Source organism: Triticum dicoccoides, chromosome 2B (genome assembly GCF_002162155.2).
Source record: "Triticum dicoccoides isolate Atlit2015 ecotype Zavitan chromosome 2B, WEW_v2.0, whole genome shotgun sequence".
Taxonomy (NCBI): Eukaryota; Viridiplantae; Streptophyta; class Magnoliopsida; order Poales; family Poaceae; genus Triticum; species Triticum dicoccoides.
The window spans coordinates 448,273,071-448,281,835 of NC_041383.1; positions in this window are offsets into that span (position 1 = coordinate 448,273,071).

Genomic DNA, 8,765 nt, shown 5'->3' on the forward strand with positions numbered 1-8,765 from the left:
AATAAACATATGAAAGCAACAACGCAAGCTATTGATCTACAACATAATTTGCAAAATACTACCAGGACTAAGTTCATGATAAATTTAAGTTCAATTAATCATATTACTTAAGAACTCCCACTTAGACAGACATCTCTCTAGTCATCTAAGTGATCACGTGATCCAAATCAACTAAACCATGTCCGATCATCACGTGAGATGGAGTAGTTTCAATGGTGAACATCATTATGTTGATCATATCTACTATATGATTCACGCTCAACCTTTCGGTCTCCGTGTTCCGAGGCCATATCTGTATATGCTAGGCTCGTCAAGTTTAACCCGAGTATTCCGCGTGTGCAACTGTTTTGCACCCGTTGTATTTGAACGTAGAGCCTATCACACCCGATCATCACGTGGTGTCTCAGCACGAAGAACTTTCGCAATGGTGCATACTCAGGGAGAAAACTTCTTGATAATTAGTGAGAGATCATCTTAAAATGCTACCGTCAATCAAAGCAAGATAAGATGCATAAAGGATAAACATCACATGCAATCAATATAAGTGATATGATATGGCCATCATCATCTTGTGCTTGTGATCTCCATCTTCGAAGCACCGTCGTGATCACCATCGTCACCAGCGCGACACCTTGATCTCCATCGTAGCATCGTTGTCGTTACGCCATCTATTGCTTCTACGACTATCGCTACCGCTTAGTGATAAAGTAAAGCAATTACAGGGCGTTTGCATTTCATACAATAAAGTGACAACCATATGGCTCCTGCCAGTTGCCGATAACTTCGGTTACAAAACATGATCATCTCATACAATAAAATATAGCATCACGTCTTGACCATATCACATCACAACATGCCCTGCAAAAACAAGTTAGACGTCCTCTACTTTGTTGTTGCAAATTTTACGTGGCTGCTACGGGCTTAGCAAGAACCGTTCTTACGTACGCATCAAAACCACAACGATAGTTCGTCAAGTTAGTGTTGTTTTAACCTTCGCAAGGACCGGGCGTAGCCACACTCGATTCAGCTAAATGAGAGAGACAGACACCCGCCAGCCACCTTTAAGCACGAGTGCTCGTAACGGTGAAACCAGTCTCGCGTAAGCGTACGCGTAATGCCGGTCCGGGCCGCTTCATCTCACAATACCGCCGAACCAAAGTATGACATACTGGTATGCAGTATGACTTGTATCGCCCACAACTCACTTGTTTTCTACTCGTGCATATAACATCAACGCATAAAACCTAGGCTCTGATACCACTATTGGGGAACGTAGTAATTTCAAAAAAATTCCTACGTACACGCAAGATCATGGTGATGGCATAGCAACGAGAGGGGAGAGTGTTGTCCACGTACCCTCGTAGACCGTAATCGGAAACGTTATGATAACGCGGTTGATGTAGTCGTACGTCTTCACGATTCGACCGATCCAAGTACCGAACCTACGGCACCTCCGAGTTCAGCACACGTTCAGCTCGATGACGATCCCCGGGTTCCGATCCAGCAAAGCTTCGGGGATGAGTTCCGTCAGCACGACGGCGTGGTGACGATAATGATGCTCTACCGGCGCAGGGCTTGGCCTAAACTCCGCGACGATATAACCGAGGTGGAATATGGTGGAGGGGGGCACCGCACACGGCTAAGGAACGATCCGTAGATCAACTTGTGTTGTTGTGCCTCGAGGTGCCCCCCTGCCCCCGTATATAAAGGAGCAAGGGGGGAGGAGGCCGGCCCTAGGAGGGGGCGCGCCAAGGGGAGTCCTACTCCCATCGGGAGTAGGACTCCCTCCTTCCTTGTTGGAGTAGGAGAAGGGGGAAAGAGGGGGAGAGGAGGAAGGAAAAGGGGGCCGCACCCCTTGTCCAATTCGGACCAGAGGGGGGCTGCGCGCCTCCTTCCTTTCGGCCTCTTTCCTCTATTCCCGTATGGCCCAATAAGGCCCATATACTCCTCGGCGAATTCCCGTAACTCTCCGGTACTCCGAAAAATACCCGAATCACTCGGAACCTTTCCGAACTCCGAATATAGTCGTCCAATATATCGATCTTTACGTCTCGACCATTTCGAGACTCCTCGTCATGTCCCTGATCTCATCCGGGACTCCGAACTCCTTCGGTACATCATAACTCATAAACTCATAATATAACTGTCATCGAAACCTTAAGCGTGCGGACCCTACGGGTTCGAGAACTATGTAGACATGACCTAGAACTATTCTCGGTCAATAACCAATAGCGGAACCTGGATGCCCATATTGGCTCCTACATATTCTACGAAGATCTTTATCGGTCAAACCGCATAACAACATACGTTGTTCCCTTTGTCATCGGTATGTTACTTGCCCGAGATTCGATCGTCGGTATCCCAATACCTAGTTCAATCTCGTTACCGGCAAGTCTCTTTACTCGTTATGTAATGCATCATCCCGCAACTAACTTATTAGTCACATTGCTTGCATGGCTTATAGTGATGTGCATTACCGAGAGGGCCCAGAGATACCTCTCCGATAATCGGAGTGACAAAACCTAATCTCAAAATACGCCAACCCAACATGTACCTTTGGAGACACCTGTAGTACTCCTTTATAATCACCCAGTTACGTTGTGACGTTTGGTAGCACCCAAAGTGTTCCTCCGGTAAACGGGAGTTGCATAATCTCATAGTTACAGGAACATGTATAAGTCATGAAGAAAGCAATAGCAACATACTAAACGATCAAGTGCTAGGCTAACAGAATGGGTCAAGTCAATCACATCATTCTCCTAATGATGTGATCCCATTAATCAAATGACAACTCATGTCTATGGCTAGGAAACATAACCATCTTTGATCAACAAGCTAGTCAAGTAGAGGCATACTAGTGACACTCTGTTTGTCTATGTATTCACACAAGTATTATGTTTCCGGTTAATACTTTTCTAGCATGAATAATAAACATTTATCATGATATAAGGAAATAAATAATAACTTTATTATTGCCTCTAGGGCATATTTCCTTCATGACCACCTTACCGAGTTGCTACAAGATCGTGTATTTGAAGTAGGACAAATCGATCCCACTCTTCTTACTAAGAAGGTCAAAGGGGAGTTGTTTGTATGCCAACTATATGTTGATGATATTATCTTTGGTTCTCCTAACAAAGCTTTCAATGAGGAATTTGCTGCTCTCATGACCTCCAAGTTCAAGATGTCTTCGATGGGAGAGTTGAAGTTCTTCCTTGGTTTTGACATCAAACAAAGAAGAGAAGGAACCTTCATCAACCAAGCCAAATACACTCAAGACATGCTTAAGAGATTCAAGCTAAGTGATGTCAAGCCGGCTACTACTCCAATGCCCACCAAGTGCCAACTTGACATCGATCCCAATGGTAAAGCGGTGGATCAAAAGGTATATCGCTCCATGATTGGCTCCTTGCTTTACCTTTGTGCATCTAGACCGGATATCATGTTGAGTGTGGGGATGTGTGCATGTTTTCATGCCACATCAAAGGAAAGTCACTATGTGGCGGTCAAGCGAATCTTTCAATATTTGGCTCATACCCCAACTTTGGCTTATGGTACCCAAGAGGAGAAAACTTTAAGCTTGAAGGTTTCACGGATTCTGATTGGGCGGGAGACAAAGTGGATAGGAAGTCCACTTCCGGAGGGTGCCAATTTCTTGGTTGCTCTTTGGTAAGTTGGTCTTCCAAGAAGCAAAGTTGTGTGTCTCTCTCGTCTACCGAAGCGGAGTATGTGGCGGCCGGTAGTTGTTGTGCACAACTCTTATGGATGAGGCAAACTTTAAAGGAATATGGTGTCATTTGTGACAAAGTGCCTCTTTGGTGTGACAACGAAAGTGCCATCAAGATTTCTCTCAACCCGGTGCAACACTTCAATATGAAGCATATTGAGATTCGGTATCATTTCATCCGGGATAACATTAGGCGAGGGGAGATCGAGCTCAAGTATGTCAACACTCATGATAACCTTGCAGATATCTTCATGAAGCCCTTGGATGAAGCAAGATTTCGCGAGTTAAGGCATGAGCTAAATATCATTGATTCGAGCAATGTGACTTGAACCCTTGCACCCCCCACCACACTCATCTTGTTGTCTAGTTTAGATGTAGGCATGGACATAGGGGGGTGTTGTTCTCTCAATGAACTCTCCCTCCCCCCATTATGCATAAAACGATCAACTCTTTCACATTAGCCATTTTTTATGGTACTTGTGCTTCAAAGACGAGTCTTGGTCATGGGCCCAAGGATAATTCTTCGCGGTGCCATACCAATTGACTCAAACATAGGTGGCTCCGGCCACCGCCCTCTCTTGGGAGGGGCCAGAGCTCGCTCTTCTTTCGTGTGGTTGTTTTGAAGGAGTGGGTTCCGGATCTTTGTTAGTGTGTGTGTTGTCTTGTTGGTCTTTTATTTTCTTGACCTTGCTTTCCCGTTCTTTTCGTTGTGCTTGTGTTTTCGTCTAGAGGCATTTTTTGGTTGCTGGCGGTACTACCGCTGCTGGCGAGCGGTACTACCACTCCAAGCGGTACTACCGCCCTCCAGCGCGGTACTACCGCTGTGAGGCGCGGGCAGGGGGTTATATTGGGGCAGGGGGAGTTTTCTTCTCCCCCATACCCATTCGCTCGCCCCCTCGTTCAGTTCCTCTCTCTCCAGTAACCGGCGCCGTGGGAGGGCTCCGGCGGATCTCCCTCTCCGGGGCGTCCCTCTCCATTTCCTTCGGTGGAGACGATCCCCACCTTGTCCTCTTGCCATGGATGCCGGTATTGCCCCCGTTCCCTGTTTCTTTTTGTCTAGATTTCCAATCTAGCGTCTTAGGGGAAATAGCAGTTGCATCTCTAGATTTTTGGCCAGATCTAGGCTTGAGTAGGATGGAGAATGCTTCTAGACATTGTGGATTAGTGTTTGGTTGGAGTATTTTTGAATTTGGTAGGACGGTAGTACCGGATCTGATCACGGCAGTTGGAACCGGCTGATTCCCGGCCTCGAGCTGTACTACCGCTCCCCGAGAGCGGTACTACCGCCTGGAGCGGTACTACCGCTCGGAGGTCGCGGTACTACCACCCTCTACCACTTTCCACCATATTCCTACCTTTCAGTGATCTTTTTGTTCGTGTTTTGTGGCTTATGCTTGGTCTTTCTGGTTGTTTGCGTGTTCATATGTGTGGTTCCAGGTGATGAGGTCCCTGAGCATCAGGCTCGTCGTGTCAACCCCGGTCGTGCCACGTCCAAGCGCTACCGCACCACCGAGCCTGCCGGAGGTTCTTCAAGTGCTCCACCTCCACCTCAACTCCAGAACAAGCCTGGGGTCAAGCCAAAGCCAGGCAAAACCGTGCCAGACATGCAGCCAAAGGAGTTCTGGGCAAGGCGCCGCCACAAGCCATATGAGGCTGACCAAGATCCCACTTTGGTCAACTGTCCGTTCTGGAACAGGTTCCAGTTTGCCATCTTCTTCGATGTTCTCAAAGCCAAGAAGAACCTCTATGTCAATGTGCACTCCATCGACACCGACCATATGGAGCAAGATCCTGAATACTTTGGTGAAGCTCTTCACATGTGCACTCAACTGAACATTCTTGGGATCATGAAATTCAACAAGGACTATGATGCTGATATTGTGGCCCAATTCTATGCCACGGTTCACCTTGGGACTGATGAGGATAGGACACTGACCTGGATGACCAATGGCAAGTTGCTTTCAGTCAAGTGGAAAGCATTCATGGAGTTGATTGGGGTGCAAGATCTAGGTCTTGAGTCTTCTGTCGGCTTTCGCCCTCACGGCCGCCCCAATGCCACTCACAAGCAAGCTCTCTGGCCCTACTGCACTTTGAAGATCAACCATGAGACAAAGAAGGAAACCTATGAGCTGCCTGCCTATCTGGATATTCTTCACCGCATCTTCAGAGAGACTCTCTTCCCTCGTATCGGGAATCTGGACCAGGTTCACTCCTATCTCGTGGGCATGCTTCTTTTCTGCCAGCATGAGAAGGGACAGCACACCGGAGAGTCCTTGGATATCTCTCATGTTATATGGTCTGAGCTGCTATCTGCTATTTCCGAGCGCAAGTGCCCGATTTATGGTTCGTTCATCATGCTGCTCATTGAGAAGGCCTGGGATCATGTCTACCCCAAGGTGCCACTGGAGACTGGAGAGTTGATCTCTCACGATGTCAAGCGTCTGAGGAAGAAGGATAACTGGGGCACTCAGGCCCCTAGGACTGGAGTTCCTTCGTCTTCTACTGCCATGGAGACCGAGGAGGAGACTGGAGCTGATGATGATGATGATGATGACTACATGCCTTCTGAGGCAGAGCCCTCCTAGGCAAAGAAGCTTAAGTCTAAGATGAAGAAGTTGTTCTTCATGGAGGCTCACGGTCAGTACATGACTCATGCGGCTGAGAAGAAGGCTAGAGGTCGCCACAAGGAGCTCATGCCTCAGTTGGGTGCTACAGTCAACAGTGGATCTGAGGACCAGCTTACTGAGGAGGAGGAGTGGATTCAGCAGCACTGCCCGTGGACCGATTCTGATGCAGAGCACTTCCAGACTGACGACGGTGGCGCAGATGATCCCGCTGGGCTCTGATGTGTGTGTCCCTCGTTTGCTCTCACTTGGAGCCGTAGCAACACTCCCTCTCCTTTTTGGTGTCTCGATGCCAAAGGGGGAGAGAGTTTTAGGGATTTGCGGTTTGTGTCTTTCGTCTCTTGTGTTCGTGTTTTCCTCGTATTTGCTTTGGTTGGTTTGTCTGTGAGACCTAAGTTCGAGTCATATGGTGTGAGACATATGCTACCTTATCTTTCCAGTATCATTAATCTATGTCACTTATCTAGCTTGAGTTGCTTGTTTATCTTGTTAAATCATCTATGCTGCTCTCATATACCTTGCTTAGATTGTTGGTCTCTAAAATGTAGGGGGAGCGTTGATCCTAGTATGTGTGCCGTGCAGTCCAAAGCACTTATCTAGATAGCACACATCTAGGGGGAGCCCATCTACATTTTAGGACGGTGGGGTTTGTACGCTTACTCTATATCATGCTTGTGCAAATCCCGTATTGTCATCAATCCACCAAAAAGGGGGAGATTGTAAGGGCATATTTATCCCCAAGTGGTTTTGGTGATTGATGACAATGCGTTTGCGGCTAATCGTGTGTGTTAAGTTCTTTCAGAGATTCATCCATTGGCACGAGACGATTTCCTCCCCTCGGTGTTTTATTCAAGACAGGTAGCTCCTTCGCTTCATTGTTGGTGGACTAGTTTCGTAGGAGTCACCATACTATCAAGAGGGGATCCGCTTTGGTAAGACTAGGGTGGAATCAACACGTACACATCCCTTTCACACCCATCGTCTTCCTTTCGCACCTTTGGAGCTGCCCCCTTCTCTTCCGTACCTGCTTCTTCTTGTGCCAGCGGTAGTACCGCGGTCTACAGCGGTAGTACCGCCGAAGCCCTCCAGCGGTAGTACCGCTCCACGAAGCGGTAGTACCGCTCTCAGCGGTAGTACCGCTCCGCAGGGCGGTAGTACCGCTTGCGGGCTTCGGTCGTAGTACCGCAGCTGTTCCGCGCTACTACCGCCTCGATTCAAGACTGGTGTTTTCTTGTGTCGGGTTTTGCGGCACTAGAAGCGGTAGTACCACTCCAAGCGGTAGTACCGCTCCAAGCGGTAGTACCGCTCCTACTCCCGGGTAGTACCGCTCTGGGGCCAGTGGCCTGTCTTCCTCGCCAGCGTGGTAGTACCGCTGAGTAGGGAGCGGTAGTACCGCTCTCAGCGGTAGTACCGCTCTCAGCAGTAGTACCGCTCTCAGCGGTAGTACCGCCCTGCCCCAGCGGTAGTACCGCTCTGTGCGGGGATGTACAGTGAGGTAACGGTTGGAATTGTTCCCCCACTATATAAAGGTGTCTTCTTCCTCCAAGTTGACTTACCTCTTTCCCCCAAAGCTCCATTGTTGCTCCAAGCTCCATTTTCACCCGATCTCTCTCCCTAGCCAATCAAACTTGTTGATTTGCTCGGGATTGGTTGAGAAGGCCCAGATCTACACTTCCACCAAGAGAAATTTGATCCCGCTCACTTATCCCGAGCGGATCTTGTTACTCTTGGGTGTTGAGCACCCTAGACGGTTGAGGTCACCTCGAAGCCATACTCCATTGTGGTGAAGCTTCATGGTGTTGTTGGGAGCCTCCAATTGTTGTGGAGATTGCCCCAACCTTGTTTGTAAAGGTTCGGTCACCGCCTTCAAGGGCACTAATAGTGGAATCACGGCATCTTGCATTGTGTGAGGGCGTGAGGAGAATACGGTGGCCCTAGTGGCTTCTTGGGGAGCATTGTACCTCCACACCGCTCTAATGGAGACGTACTTCCCCTTAAAAGGAAGGAACTCCGGTAACACATCCTCGTCTCCACCGGCTCCACTCTTGGTTATTTCGTGCCTTTACTTTTGCAAGCCTACTTGTTTTACATCCTTTGCTTGCTTGTGTGCTAGTTGTTATTGCATCATATAGGTTGCTCACTTAGTTGCACATCTAGACAACCTTTTTGTTGCAAAGTTTAATTTGGTAAAGAAAAGCTTAAAAATTGTTAGTTGCCTATTCACCCCCCCCCCTCTAGTCAACCATATCGATCCTTTCAACCGTCCTGAAGACAGTCTTCTACTCTTTGATGGTTACCGGAGACCGTTATCACGCCTCTGGGGCTAGGCATCTTCATCTTGAGGTACACATAACACGGTCGAGCCATGAAGCTAGCATAGGCAGGTCTGCCCAAAATGGCATGATAGGCACTCT